The sequence below is a fragment of the Pleurodeles waltl genome, chromosome 3_2 (assembly GCF_031143425.1).
Source record: "Pleurodeles waltl isolate 20211129_DDA chromosome 3_2, aPleWal1.hap1.20221129, whole genome shotgun sequence".
Lineage (NCBI taxonomy): Eukaryota > Metazoa > Chordata > Amphibia > Caudata > Salamandridae > Pleurodeles > Pleurodeles waltl.
Genome location: NC_090441.1, coordinates 40,044,713 through 40,059,941, shown reverse-complemented (window position 1 = coordinate 40,059,941; position 15,229 = coordinate 40,044,713). Strand labels below are relative to the sequence as shown.

At 44.8% G+C, this 15,229-nt stretch overlaps 1 protein-coding gene across 2 annotated transcripts in view; it reads left to right on the top strand.

Annotated features, from left to right (window-relative positions):
* Window positions 1-15,229, top strand: part of ZZEF1 (zinc finger ZZ-type and EF-hand domain containing 1) — a 1,404,152-nt gene that overhangs the window by 431,125 nt on the left and 957,798 nt on the right. The gene's annotated exons all lie outside the window — the stretch shown is intronic.

Here is a 15,229-nt window from a genome sequence, read left to right as displayed (position 1 = left end):
CAGGCCAAGGCAAAGTATGTTGTAATATGAAGTACAAATTGGGTCACCTGAAAGACTACCAAGAGTTTGAAGCTATGGCTTTGTGTTCTTGAGTGGCAATTGTCTCCTCTTCAGGATTCAGGGGAGTTTAACTGTTAAGAATGTAACATTTTCTAGCTATTGTTCCGGAAAGGTTTCAGTTCTATTAAGGACACGGAGATGAGGATTATGCCATCCTTTTTTTTATTTCCACAGCAGCCATCATTTTGAAAAACAACGTATCATAAACTACACTTCCCATGAAACCTGGGGAAAGCTAAAAAAAAATTCCTGATAGCCCATTGTCTCCTTTGATCTTCCTCTGTCTTCAGTAACTTCAACTCATCAGCCATAGAATCTAGTCCTGTTTCAGTAGTTTGTTCCCTATAAAGACCAACAACAACTGAAATGAAATTAGTCATCTAACAGTATTCTACAACATTCTGCCAAATACTTCCCAATCAGTCTAACTGTGCATCACAAAGTCATGGATGAAGTTCCATGGAAAATCAAGAGCTTAGCATAGTACTGACAGGAAGGTATTTCATCTTTTGATCCAAGGGTGGAACAGTCCTTGCCTTCATGTCCTTATTTGAACTGAACGCTTTCTGTACGAAAGCTAGGGAAATTTATATTCTATGCCAGGAGCGGAGGCAAAGCTTACTGGCTACCAAGGAAGCCATATTGATCACTAGTTTGAAATAGAATTGTTTTAATATAGATTCTGCTAAGCAATCTGCTGCAGAAATGATAACTTCCAGCCTGACCCCCAGGACTGCTGCCTTACGTGCCATTGTGCCTCTGGCTGAGTGAGCTCCAAAAAATACTGGTATCAGTGCCTGTTTCCGGCATGACACTTCGTATCCATCTAGGAAGACTGAGGGTAGCTTCTACTGAGTTGATTACGAAACCTAAGAAGGTCAACTGCGGAGTTGGTGTTAAATGCGACTTGTCCTCATTGATAACAAAGCTCAACGACTAGAGGAGCGATATTGCCATCTAGAGATGTTCCGCTAGCTTCCGTGGGCATTGGTCCATCAGAAGAATGTCGCCTAGATAGACCGTAGGGCAAACTGCCCTGGTCCGCAACTACTGTATTGCTGGTCTGAGTACCTTGATGAAACACCATGGTGCTGAGGGCAGGCTAGACGGTAGGGCCGTGAATTTGAAGACGTGATCTTTCCACCTGAATTGAAGGAGCTGAGGAGGATAGATGGAGTAGCTAAGTAAGTGTTCTTGAGGTCTAGTCTGACTAACCAGTCCCTTTGATGGAGCAAATCGTGGAGGAGTTGTATTCCCTCCATTTACAAGTGGCATAATACCAGCGACTCGTTTGAAGGCCTTCAAGTTGATGACCAGATGCTGGCCACCATCCCTCTTCTTATTCACTAACAGGACATTGAGGAACCCTCCAGGGTGTTGCGATGTTGTAGAACTCGCTCCTTTGCCCAAGAGTGCCCTGACTTCTCTGTCAACTGAGTTGTACTGGAAAATCAGGCATAGGGATTCTGGCCTGGTGAGGGCAACCGTAAAATTCTATATGAAACCCCTGCACCGTCTGCAATACACACGCGTCTGTAGTGAGTGCGTGCCAGTTGCCACAAACTGCCCTGGTGAAAACCCTTGAGGTGAAAATCTGCTTCATGGATGACTGGACCTTATCTAAAGAGGAAAAAATAGCAACAAACTTGCCCAGCTTCTTGACAAATGGATCTCCAAAAAGGCAGTCTTGCACACCCACCTCCTATGTGGCCAGGTTCCCCAGCTGGGGGTCCATTTTAATAAGGAGAGAGTGACGATGCTCTGCTGATAGGTGCAGTTTGTGTTACTTAACAGGATTATGGCTTGTTGAGACCAGCCCAAAAGGATGTCTGGTGAGGCTAGGGAGGTCTTAGTCTCCTTCACCATATCCAGGAGTTTATCCTGGCAGGAACGCCAGGATCTGTCTGTGCCCGTTTTGGGGTCTCAAATATATTTAGCCAGGAATGTGGCCATCTTGGGGTCTCTCTAGAATGTGAGAGCCACATTTCCCTCTAATGAAGGACACGGGCACTCCACTCTAAGGAAGTTATGCACCCTATTATCCAGAGGTTTCCAGAGCCGTCCTGTGACATAAGACCCCACTTTATCCCCAAGTAGCCACTCCCTAGATCGAGGGTGGACTAAGTCATCCGGCTCCAGCATATCACCGGCCGTGGCAGAATTCACGTCATTGTTGGAAGATGGGGTTTGGGTAGTGTCCCTGGAAGATGACTGCCAAGGCCAGTATCCTTATGTACGCTTACACTTTGTGGTCGCCTTGGAGGGTTTTGCCCCTGACTGCCCTAGACATAGTGGAACCGCTGGTCCTGGAAGGTCTTCCCTCTGGAAGAGGCATGCGTTACAGCTCTCCATAGGTTGTAGGGTCTTCTCGTAGGGCGTCAACTGATTCCCAAAACTCATCATCAAAGGATGGAAGTACTATGCTTTTTCTTCCGCAGGGAATGATCCTGTGAGGATTTGATCTCACCTTTTCAAGACTGCAAGACCAGTACAGTGTGGGGTCTTGCATGGCCCAATTATGTCTACTGGGACACAGAGCGCCCTTGTAATATTGATAGACGTTTGCCTGGGACCTTGTCCCTTAAGCGCTTACCAAAATCTTCATGGTAGCGCTGAATTACCCTGGTCTTTGTATGAAGGGCTATGACCACTGAGGACAAATTGAATACAGTACAGTGGGGCTGTCCGACTCCAGGCAGCGCGGCAAGATCAGCAGAACTCCTCCATCGGTGCACCACTCTCCTAATCAAAGCTCCTGCTGCACGGCGATCGCAAAGCCTGATGTTTTTGAGCAAAAGTGATCAGCAGCGTCCTCTAGGGCTTGAGGGATGGTACTGAGTGACATGGCTTCAAGGATCGATATCAGCCCAATTGCATCGCGTAAAAATGCGTCTTACTATGACAGCGCTGTTGCAGGCAAAACCTGTAAAAGAAAACAACACATACACACTCATAGTTCCCAACAGCCTGACCCCAGTCCATTAAAACCCCTCAATAACAGGAAGACCCAGCAGACTGAGCAGTGAAGAAAGAGTATGCAAAGGACTATAAGGAATTACCAGCAATGCGATTGAAGGGACAGTGTTCGTTTCTACTTTCCCAAAGTTTCATGGTTGTCAGAAGTTTATGATACGTTGTGTTTCAAAATGATGGCTGCTGTGGAAGAGGACATAAAAGCCAAGAAAGTACAACAAAATCTTCCTCCTTTGCTGCCGGTCCTGACATAGAATTGCTTAAAAAATGAAAATAAATAAATGAGACATTCCCTTTGCGTTGAGCTCTGTGTTGCAGAATGATAAAAAAAAACACATAAGGCAGTGTTGTCTCAGCTAGCAGGCTATGCTTTTTGAGATTTTCCTGCACTTGCATTTTCTAGATCTAGATTCCACTGTTTCTGTCTCATTTGCATTTATATCTTAAAGCTTAACAAGTGAGTAGGACTTTTCTCCTCTCTGAAATATTTGTCTCTCTATACATGCATGGTTTCATTTTAAAGTGAGATTTTATAAATAGAAAATAAGTTATGTATAAAAGCCTGGACATAACATTAAAAGAATGAGTAAAATAATACTATTTTCCCATGGTGGAAATATAACATCACATTGGGTACATGTGCAAAGTAAGTTTGCAACTGCTCTCTCCAGTTTGCAAAATCGAAATGTTTGTGACAGCAAAATGGCATTGTTACTTTTTACTAAACTAATTTTCCGAGTGGCAAAATATTTCTGACTCTCAAAATAATTTGTACATCGAAGCATCTTCATAGGAGGAATGAACGTGGTGTCTCTGCCTAGTTGCTGGCCACATTAGTATGCATCAGTGGTAACATTGATCAATTACTAACACTGATTAGCAAAGAGGAATGTGTTGCCATGGGACTCGTAATGAATACCGTTGGATGACCTTGAGGCAAGCAGTCCGTGGTCTAGAGATCCGCCTGATGTATTCCCAAATGAGTAACTTATGTTTAAAGCAGACTCTTAGCACATAGGGCCAGTATTTCTTTAATCACCTCAGGAAGGGCTTGGACGCAGTAATAATTAAAACACATGGGTAAAAGGAAGCAACTGCACAGCAACATGAAGGAACATGCATGATACAGTGCAGCAGAGATGCAAGTAGGCAGCAATAAATGAATATACTAACATAGACATGAGGGTACATTACCAGTTCTACTGAAAACAGGAACACCTACTCGGACAATGGGGCAGGAAGGCACTGACGTATGCTGGGATAAGGAAACGTGGAACACAGAATAGAGGGCTGTAAAATTGGATTAGGGGAACAAAGACAGTGAGAGAGGAAAAATGTAATGGATATACACTCCCTCACATAATTTGCATTCTTGCCATGCTCCTGGCTGGATCCATAAACATTTCACTAGCTGCAGTCACAAGACATTGCAGAAGAAGCTGTGTGATTCCAGTAGATGTACTATCCCAAATTGTGGTTGTTGACCTAGTTTCTTATTTTTCATGCCTTCGACACAGGATCAAAAGCTGTGGAGTTCTATCAGTTTTTCATTCAACTGAATTCTTTGGGCTTTTAGCCATAGTACAAGTTGTGGTATCTGTATTATCCCATGACAGTGCTTATTGCTCACAAAGACCTTTTGAGAAAGGGAAGCCAAGTTGATGATGGCTTTAATGAAGAGTAGGTTTCATGCTCTTTCAGGAGAATGAATATTCACCTGTTCTTGCTCAGAACCTTCATCCATCTAAGGTAAACTGGAAACAAAATAAATGGCATCACAGATCTTCTCATGGCAGGAAGATAGGTACCTCCTCTTTTGAGCCAGTGTTGTTTCAGGAGGCTTTATAGAAACCTGATCTCACTACAGCTAGTTTCTCACTGATGTAAGCTTTGGCTTTTAAACATGCCCTTCTGAAGATATTTGGTGGACACCTTCTGCTCAGTCCACTTGTGTTGGTTGCTCAGACTTGTAATGTGGGTGACTGGCTGTGGTGCTGATTAAGACCTCTCTAATTTGCTAAGCATCTATGGACTCTATTATTTTCTGTGATGAAGAAAATTGAATCCTTCTTCAAAGAGTCTGAATTCTCATACATTCTGGAATCTACAGTTAAAGAGTCAATGCAAAGATTGCATGTCCTGTTTGGTTAGATTCAGATGCAGTCCAAAGGCAGGAGGAAGATGATAATGTGGACAACTCAATTTTATTCAGATACTACTCCATCAGCGAATATAGAATGCCATTGCATTTGACCGAGCTGGACTTATTTGGAAGGACCGGTTTAGGCTGAACAGCAGCACTTCTCAGGATTTATTAAAAAGGCTAGGGGACACTTAATCCCTAGGCATACAGTCATTCCATATCTTCCTTATGTGTCTGTGAAGCCAGCTTCAGGAGATATTGTGCGATTCAGTGACACTTTCATGGATCAGGTGTTGGACTCTTTGGATGGACCACAGACAATCCCAGCCATGTCTAAATTGGTAGCAAGGAAATATAGCACTGCACCTTATGATTGCCATACTTGCCTGTGCATCCAACTCCTGAGAGTTTAGTTGTGCAGGCTTCTACTTCAAAGTTGAAGCTGGGTACTACTTATGCTAAACTGCTTTATAGAGAATCAAAGATAGTTGCTGTACTAGGTAGGAATATATTTGCTTTTGGTAGTGCTCAGTTGAGATCTTCTAATACGGCCTATCTCCTATCAAGATACAGTGTTGATTTGTAGGGAATAGGAGCATTAACAGTTTGAAGCCTGTTGGAACACGTGAGACAATACTTTGCGTTGAACTGTGTATGGATCCAAGCAGTTCGTGTAGAGTTGACTAGATATAGTTGATTCTTTGACTTGTATGGTGGGTCATCTATTGTTCTGTATAGGCACTTGTGAATGACACAATTGAGTTTTCAGGCGCTATTCAATTACAGGTATTGGGCATGCCTCTTGACTGTCACAGATTTATATAGAGAAAGCTCATGCTTCATAAGGGAAAGTAAAGCAGAGCTAAGTAATGACGAGAACACCAGGGCTTTCTTCTCTAACTAGAAGTTCTCACCCTGAGTTTAGGAAATTTTGTGGTTATGATCATTAATTCGGTAGGGGGCCATTGCAGTACCTGTTGCAGCAACAGTAGTAGGAATCTCATCTTTTTTTAGGAGCAGTGTTTAAGGCAAAGAACATTTAATAAAGTGGCCTATCAGACTGGTCCCTTGCTATCAATGATGCCAGAGTTGCTAATCTCATCACTTTCTTATTTCAAAGAATGGAGGTGGTTTAAGGCTTAAAGAACCATGTTCATCAAGAAACAGATGTTCAAGATCTTTTCCAGTCCTCATATTCTTTTGGCTCTGCAGAGTCAACATTAGTTAGTTTCACTGTATCTTCAAGAGATGCATGTCTTCATATTCCAATTGGCTCAGGATTATAGGAAATTTCTGAGGTTTACAGTGAGGGACTGACTTTACTGATTTGCTGTTCCTTTTCGACTGGTCTCAGGCTCTCAAGTATTTGCAAAGGTTCTAGCTGTGTTGTTAGTGCACTATCAGAACATTTCTCACTACCCCATATCTGGACGAAGGCTCCTGAAAGGCACTTTGTCAGAGCTGATTTTGCACAGTCATGCAAATACAGTTGCTTTTTTTCACAAGTTAAGTTTTTTTATGAGTTACTAGAAGTCTTGCTTAGTTGTAGTCTAAAGAGCACAGTTCAAAGGTGCCTTTTGGATATTTCACTTATAGGGTAATTTCTGCTTAGAGAAAGATCACTCAGCATTATTTCAATGGAAGAGGTGTTCACAAAATTTCCATTGTGACAGGTGAGGGTACTGTTAAGGTTCCTAAGTCTGATGGCTTCTTGCATCTTTTTTGTATTCTTCGGCCTCTTAAAAGTGTCTTATGTTACAGTGGAATCAATATTATAGTCAATTAGAGGACAAGATTGTTATCGATGCATGCCTAAAGCGTCCAGTGGTGAATGCAGTTGGAAGCCTTGGTATCAGGCAACTCATGCAACAGATTCATCATTTCAGGGTTGGGGAGCTCTTCAAGGGTTGAAGTCATTCAATGTTCTGAGGACTCTTCAAGAGAGGAAGTTCCACAGCAGTCTTCTCAAACAGAGAGCAAAAACAGTTGGCTCTCATGGAAGGTTTTTCTCCCTTCCACTGTGGAAGAGATAAAGACACTGACAGACAATTCTTGATTAATGCATTACCTAAATAAGCAGGAAGGTGTAGGTTTGTCCATTCTGTGTTGGGAGGCAGTGGAAATTTGGGTTTGAGCTGTCGACAGAGGAATCAGTCTTTTCAGCAGTGTATCTAGTAAGAAGTAAATATGATGAATGATTATTTAAGCAGGGTGTTGTCGGTCAGTCACAAATATGAGATTCACAGGCTTCTGCAGTTTTTCAAAGCTGGGTTCCTCTAAAGAGAGATTATTTTCCAACTTTCTCAAACAGGAAATGCTCCCTCTTTTGTTTCAGCAAATTCTGCCACTGGGTTGATGTTCTAATGATAACCTCTGATTTCCCACTGCATTATTATTCCTTTCCCACGGTACTTCTTCTGCCGAGAATAATACCGAAATTTCAGTTTCATCGAGCTCTCGTGATTTGAGTAACTCCAGCGTTGGCCTGGAGACCATGGTAACTGGACCTCCTTCAGCTCCTTTTTGGGAAGACGTATTAGATCACAAATGTGATGGACATCCTTGAACCCAGACTCAAGAATTTAAATCTTCATGCTTGGACATGAGAGGACGTTAAATTCATTAAGCCGTTCTGCTACTACTGTATATTTTAGTAGATTATCCATCTTTTCTTAGTTGTGTAGAAAGAGGGGTATGGATCCTCTGGGAATAGATGTGCCTCATATTGTGCACTCTTCTTAGCAGTGAGGCTAGAAAAAAGGGATCACAGATGCAAGGAATCAGGGAAACATGGATACAGGAGCTTATTTCACAAGCTCTGTAGGCAGAGAAAGAGGGATACCCACAAAGCAAATTGGGCATGAAAGCAGGACGTGACACACCTTAGAACAAGGAGGAGTTTACCAAATCATACAAGCATGAAGGTAGAGTAACATTGACGTGGGACGATAGATGTATGGATAAAGAATAAAAGGTTATATTCTCTAGAGAGGCAGAAGAATCTCCTTGCCCCACTTACTCCCAATCCATAACATCTATTCACAAAAAAGTAGGGCCAGAATTGTTTGTTGTTATTATTATTATTATTATTATTATTATTATTATTATTATTATTATTATTATTATGTGTTTTCTGTATGTATTATTGATGGCTACTCTACTGCTATGATTGTGCCCTTATCTTTGAGGGTTATTACCTTTATGAATGGAAAAGCCTCACCCACCTGATGCAATTTTCATAGTAAATAAAGAAAAATTAATAAGTACTACACGACAAACCTATATAACACAGAAAAGAAGGTGACAATATATGGGTTGTCGGATCACGCCTACAAACAAACTCCAATTACAATCATGTTTTGGATACTAATTGGTCTGTTCTGACTTTTTAGTGTATGACAAGAAGGGAAACCCCCGCCTCAAGACTGATGTGGCCCTTCCCTGACACTTGCAGGGTACGAAAATAGTTGCATGAACATAAGTTTCTTGTAGCACACATGTAGCATGGGTGGACGAACGATATAGAGGGGATAGCTTCACATCCGTAAGGTACACTGTGTGCAGTATTTCTACTCACTATGCGTGTTTCACTTAAGGTGGTATTAAAAGGTCAAAATAGATACTGCATGATATAACTATCAACCAGTGTAACACCTTTTTGATGTTTATCCTTTAGGAGACGGTTAGAGGACACAGGAAGAAATAGACTTGCCTTATGCATGTTTTATATAATAGGCATGCAAGTGACAGTAGGGAACAGAAGTCTGTTTGCCCTGAAGAAGGCCAGAGGTCTTAAGCTGTAAGAACTAATTTTCTAGCAAGTACCTCTTTGGCGGCCGAAACATGGCACTTTTGAGAGGGTGTAGGGATCCATTTGAGATCCTATTGACACCTGGACGCCCCATAACATAGAAGGGAGCTAATTGGTTTTAACCCTATCCAATGTCATCCCAAATAAAGACAATCTTTGGATAGATATTGAGATAATTTTAACTTTATCTATTTTACTTCACTGGTACCCTGCTGACCAGGAGACTCATCATCTAGATCTCCCTACCCCAGGTGGATCCAGTTCTCCCCTAGTGTTACGGTTGAGACCACGGGGTCCGTATCATCTGCAGCCGATGGGTTGGACTAGCCAATGATGAAGCATGCCACGATCAGGTAGGTGAGGATTTTCCATCCATAAAGGTAATACCCCTTAAAGATAGTGTACAATCATAGCAGTAGAGTAGGCATCAATAATACATAAAGAAAACACACACAATAATAATAAAAAAAATTCTGGCCCTACTTTTTTGTGAATACAAAGAATCAGAGGTGATATGAATGCTGTTTAGTTATTGTGCATATAAACCTTCCATTGAAAATGCATTTTCTTTTCTATAACTTTATACTATTTGGACAGATTGGCACAAAATGTATTACTTGCTTTGCATAGTAAAATAAGGTACGGCGTGCCCATTTTCATATAGGTGTGTGCAAGAGCAAAAACATAAAGGGGGAGGGGGTGAAAAATGGTGTTTCTGCATTTCAGCTGGAAGGAGGACTCTGAGGAAAATAGAGCCACAGTCTAAGCAGCATTAAAAATATTCACTGGAATGAGGAAGAAAGGACATGGAAAAAGGGCACTAACCATTATTGCGTACATTTGGGCCGGGACACACTGACAGTGAGATTGGTAACTCCAAGAATGGGGTAAAGGATAACATTGAAAGAAGTTTGAAGGGGCACATAATTATGAACAGATGTTCATGGGAAGGTGGGTACAAGGAGAATTAGATAAATGGAGGCATCAACTTGAAAAACAGGAGAGACAGACAGTTGGCCATTGCGTCATGGTAGGGATGCATGGGGGGGAGGGAGTGGCCAGACAGCAATGGATTGAGCAGTGTTTTAGTGAGCTCTCGTCCACATTCCACCATCTTGCCCCATCCTGTACCAGATCCAGCAGCTCTGACTGTCAGAGGCTGGACCTCTGTGTAGTGTGCAAAACTAGGCACACTATGCACGGGGTCCAGGCAACCACACTTTGGTTTCCAGAGGTAAAATTAGACCACCTAAATGCTCCAATTTTTAAGGTAGCTGGTCGAGCAGTTAGACTAATCCAGGAGATGTGCTAAGTATTTGCCGTGCTCACAAATCACATAATGCACCACACACACTCAATGAATAACTCAAGACCAGAATTTATAAAAATACTTCAGACATTTATATACATTTTATGACCAAGATCTTTAGAATACGTTAAGTACTTTTTGAGTTATAACTTTTCAATGTTTGGATAAAGTTAGTCTTTCTGTGCATAATTGCGCACCATTGGAATCAATGCACAGTCCCCTTTAAAAATGCATTAAAAATCGTACATTTGAGTTACCAATGTCTTCTTTTGTAGGATGGTCGCAGCGGTCGGTGGGCACCTTATGCCAGCTGGAGAGCCTCGGGTGGCTCCCAGTTCCGGCAGGAGCAGCGCTGGAAAGACTCTTGGCACAGGCACAGGGCAACCTGGGGGGGGGGGGGGCACTTGGAAAAAGTAGCTGGTTTGCAGATTTAAAGATTGTGCCTTGGGGTGCTCTTGGGCTGTCGAGGTCGCAATGGGTTGGGGACCCGTGGAGCACAGCTGGTTCCTCGTTGCAGGGTGCAGAGCGGCCGGATGCAGGGCGAGTTGTCGATCCAGGAGCTGTGAGAGATGGAGTCCTTTGGAGCTGGAGGTGAGTCTCTTTGAGGGCTGCTTACAGGACAACAGAGGCACACTGGTTAGAGGTCTGGGGTGTTCTGAAGACCTACAACTAGGGCTTCCTCCTGATCCTTTTTCTGCTCTGAGGGAGCTGTTTTTCTGGTTGTCTGATGTCAGCTGGCCAGTACCTAGGATATTGGCATAACTCGGCCACTGGAGGGCGCAGTGTCACCAAACTCAGCATACATGTAAGTCACGTCCGGGCAGTCATTGGTGTGTTGTCGGGACCAGCTGTGACTTCCGGTTGCAGAGATACCGGCTGTTTGGTAAAGTGACCCTCACCAGTTTGTTGGTCTTGCTTGGTATTTGAGTGGTGCCTCCACTCAGAAGGGAGATCTGGGGTGATTCTTGACGTCTGGAGGTCCCCTGGGTTTTTTGGGGTCGGTCCAGTGTCAGGCTCCTCCACAGCAGCGATTTGTGGGACCTGGGTGCAGGGTTTGAGCCTTTTCTTGCGCAGCAGGTCGACAGTTCTTTTGCTTTGGATCTTCTTTGGTGCTGGTCTTCTTTGTCCTTACAAATCCAATTTCCTGTTCTAGGGGAGGCCAATCAATACTGAATTTGCTGGGCGTTCTAGGGGGAACCTCCTAGTGTCCAATGGGACACTTACCTTAAGGTGGCTACACCCACTATAGTGACCACTTCCTGTGGGCAGGGTCACTTCCCTAAACCTAATTGGCTATTTTCCTGCCATGCAAAATGGAGGAAAATTAAGTGAACGGTCCACTTCGCCTGCAAGCCCAGTGAGGCCACTCCTCCTACCCTTTGTGTGGTTTCCTGCCTTTGCTCCCTTCAAAAGCGGGGGTTTACAAAGGGGGAAGGCCATCTGCTGCTAGCAGCAGGCCTGGAGATCGAGTTTCAAGGTCAGTAGCCCATTGAAGCTCACTGCCAGGGCAATGCACATCCCTGAGGGAGGGGGTGTTTGCTCCTCCACCCAGGAAAGGCACTGTTTTACAAACCAGAGAGACAGGGCTCTCCCTGAGGTTTGTACATTGGCTGTCTGGATGTGCCAGGATAGTTAGTTTTTGCTGGGTACATTTTAAAATAAGTCCGGTACTGGTACCAGTTTGGATTTATCATTCTGAGTTATTTGATTGCAGAGTAGCCACTATGTAGCTGGGAAACTCCTATTGAACAGTGTCCAGCACATATATCAAAATGGCTGCTCTGTTCACTCACTATGTCCAAGGTTTGCAAGGACACATTGGGGGCATATTGCTCATGCAATTATGCCCTCACATATAGTATGGTGCACATGTGCTGTGGCGCTGGAAGGCCTGCCAGAGGGGTTGCTTACCCATAACATATGCAGTGTAGGGTGGACAGGGCACACAGGGAGTGTGCTATGTCGAGTTTGTATTTTAGTTTTGCACCAGGACACTCAACCTGCTATGGCAGTGCTGGGTGCATCTTGGTGCATGGCCCTTGAGGGTGGCACCATCAGTGCTGCTGCCCTCTGGGGCTTACCCATTGTACCCCATGCCCTGGGTACCTAGGTACCTTTTACTAGGGACATATAGTGGTAGCTAAAGGTGCATCCATTTACTTTTACAATGTTTTAGGGGAAGAACACTGGTACTGGGAACCTGGTTAGCAGGATCCCAGAGCACTGCAGTCCAAGTTGCATTCAGAAACCAGGCAAAAAGTGGGGGGGTACTGCAACAAGTATCCAGTCACTCACACTGACCACCCATCCCGATGCCGGCGAGGATCCTTCTGGCCTGCAGGGACGGCTGTCGTCAGAATCAGAAGTATGCTGGGCCTCTGTGGGGGTCCTCACATGGAGCAGCCGCATTGCCATTGTGGCAACTGACGTGGTCCTGAGGGGACCCCCCACCTGCGACTGAGCGGTCTGTGGCCTGAGCAGATGTTTGGGACCTGCTGACTCTTGGTGGGCCTGGGTGTCCTCACTTTGCCCTACCTTTTTAAGAACTAGAAACACACTGATGACTCACCAGACTTGCCCTTGAGCATGGCATAGGGCACAGTGGTGTTCATGTTAGAGGGGAGATTGTGCCCCCCCCCCCAGGTGATTTCCCCTTTTGGATTGTGACTGTAATTGCGGGGAGGAGTGCTGCTGCTGTGGTTTGGCTAACTGAGGCTTGCGGTGAACGGCATTTGTTAGCCGTGGGAATAGACTCCAGACTTCTGGCAAGTGACCCTGCAATGGAACTGGCCTATGGAAATGCACACGGAGAGCACCATAATGGGCAAACCCAGGGTGAGAGATACTGGCACAACTAATGATTGCAGGGGACAAACTTGGCAAACAAATTGCCACGTGGGAGTGGTGTAAAGCAAGTGTCCCCTACCCTTCAGCAGACTCCGGAAAAAATCCTGGCTGCAATTGCAGACTCCAAAGCCTCCCTGTAGGCACAGATAGGCAGTGTCTCAGAGGAACTGGGCCTGGGGCGGCCGACCATTGTAAACTTGTGAATATGGTCAAGAAGACAGAGGTGGTAGTTGAGGAGCTCAGGCAGGGACAGCAGTCCTTGCAGCAGCAAATGACGACCTTACCAAATGTTTAAAAATTCTTGAGCGTAGAGCGGCGTACACTGAGGAATTTAACAGGTGCAACAGTGTATACGGATCTTGGGGTTGCCTGAGAGAGCGAAGGTTGCAACATGATTGCGTACCTAGAAAGCAAAATGTAAAGTCAGGTGGCGCCTGCAGAACTTACACCATTCTTCACCCTCAACTGTGCGCACTGAGACTCTTGAAGGCCCCCTACTCCAGGTCATCCACTGAGACCAGTGGTGGCCAGGCTGTTGCATTCCCGGGATCAGGATATCTTGCTTCTGAAAACCCCCATGAGTGGACTGTTTTAAGTGCACAGTGCAGCACTGACCCATGTCAGTGTCCCTGGAGGATACGTTCGGGTCAGTCTAATGCGAGCTGTGTACAATGTCTGACGAAGGACAAGGCTGCAGGCTTATTTGCCCACAAACACAGTTCGGACACAAGGGCTTATTTTGGCAGACACTCTGTAGACCTTCCCTCAGATGACACTATACAAAAGCACACATTTTGAGCTGGTTAGCCCTCACTTTTTGCCTCGTTTCTGATGTGACTTTGATTATTAGTGCACTAGGTGCAAGCTAATCAGTTCACCAGTGCCAGATCTAGTTCCCCAAAACTGCACAGGTGTTTTGCACAATTGGCAAACTCCTTAGCTATCATTGTAAGTCCCTAGTAAATGGTACCCCTGGTACCTAGGGCCTGGGATACTAAGGAATGTTTCTGAGGGCTGAGGTACCAATAGTGCCACCCTCATGGACCCCTCACCTGACCCATACAGTGCTGCCATTGCAGACTTCGTGTGTTAGTGCAGGATAAATTGAAAACACTACCTGTCACATGCCCCTGTGTGCCAGGTCCTCTTTCACTGCATATGTCGGGTGTAAGTCACTCCTGAGGCAGGGAGCATCCAGGCACATGTGAGGGCATATATGCATGAGCAGATGTGCCCCTGCTATGTCTCTGTCGATTCTGAGACATAGTAAGTGCAGAGGGAAGCCATTTTAAATGCATGTGCTGGACACTGGTCAGTACGAGTTTCTCAGCTACATGATGGCTTCTCTGAATCCTGGGATGTCTGGTAACAAACATCTCAGAATAATAAACATTCACTGATGCCAGTGATTGATTTATTAATAATTGCACACACAGGGCACCTTAGAGGTGCCCCCTGAAAACGCACCAACTACTAGTGTGTTGACTTCCTGGTCCTGACCAGTTCTGCCACCACAAATGAGTTTCTGGCCCTCCAAGGTGAGAACCAGCACTCTCAAGGGCCTGAAACAAAAGCAGCACTTTGCGGAGTTGTTACCGCCTCTCCCACTCAGGATGGATATTCCAGGGTGGGAAGCGTCAAAGGCCTTGCTGCCTTTGTAATGCGACCTAGGACTCTCCAAATAGTGGCGAGGACCAACCCACCTGTCCTGACCCCTCTTTCAGCGACAGCACAGGTGGAAAAATTTGTAAAATTAGGAGTGCCTGCTGATCATAAAGGGCTCTGCCCAAAAAGCTGACTCATCCACCCTTCCACAAAGACTCAAGTCTCTCGTGAGCAGCAGACCTGCTCTGCAACAAAGCCTCAAGAAAGGACTCTGCGGCCTCAAAGACCAGCAAAGACCACAGCATCTGATGTCCCCGACCCTAGGTGAAGTCCAACAACGGTGCCAGCAAGGTTCTCCAGCTGTCCAGATTCTAAGTACACTTAGGTTTCACCCCTCTTGGACTTGTGGAGAGAGAAAATTCAACAGCTGCCTCTGCAGACCAATTGGAGATCCACTGGACTCTGCATGGTGTACTTCTTT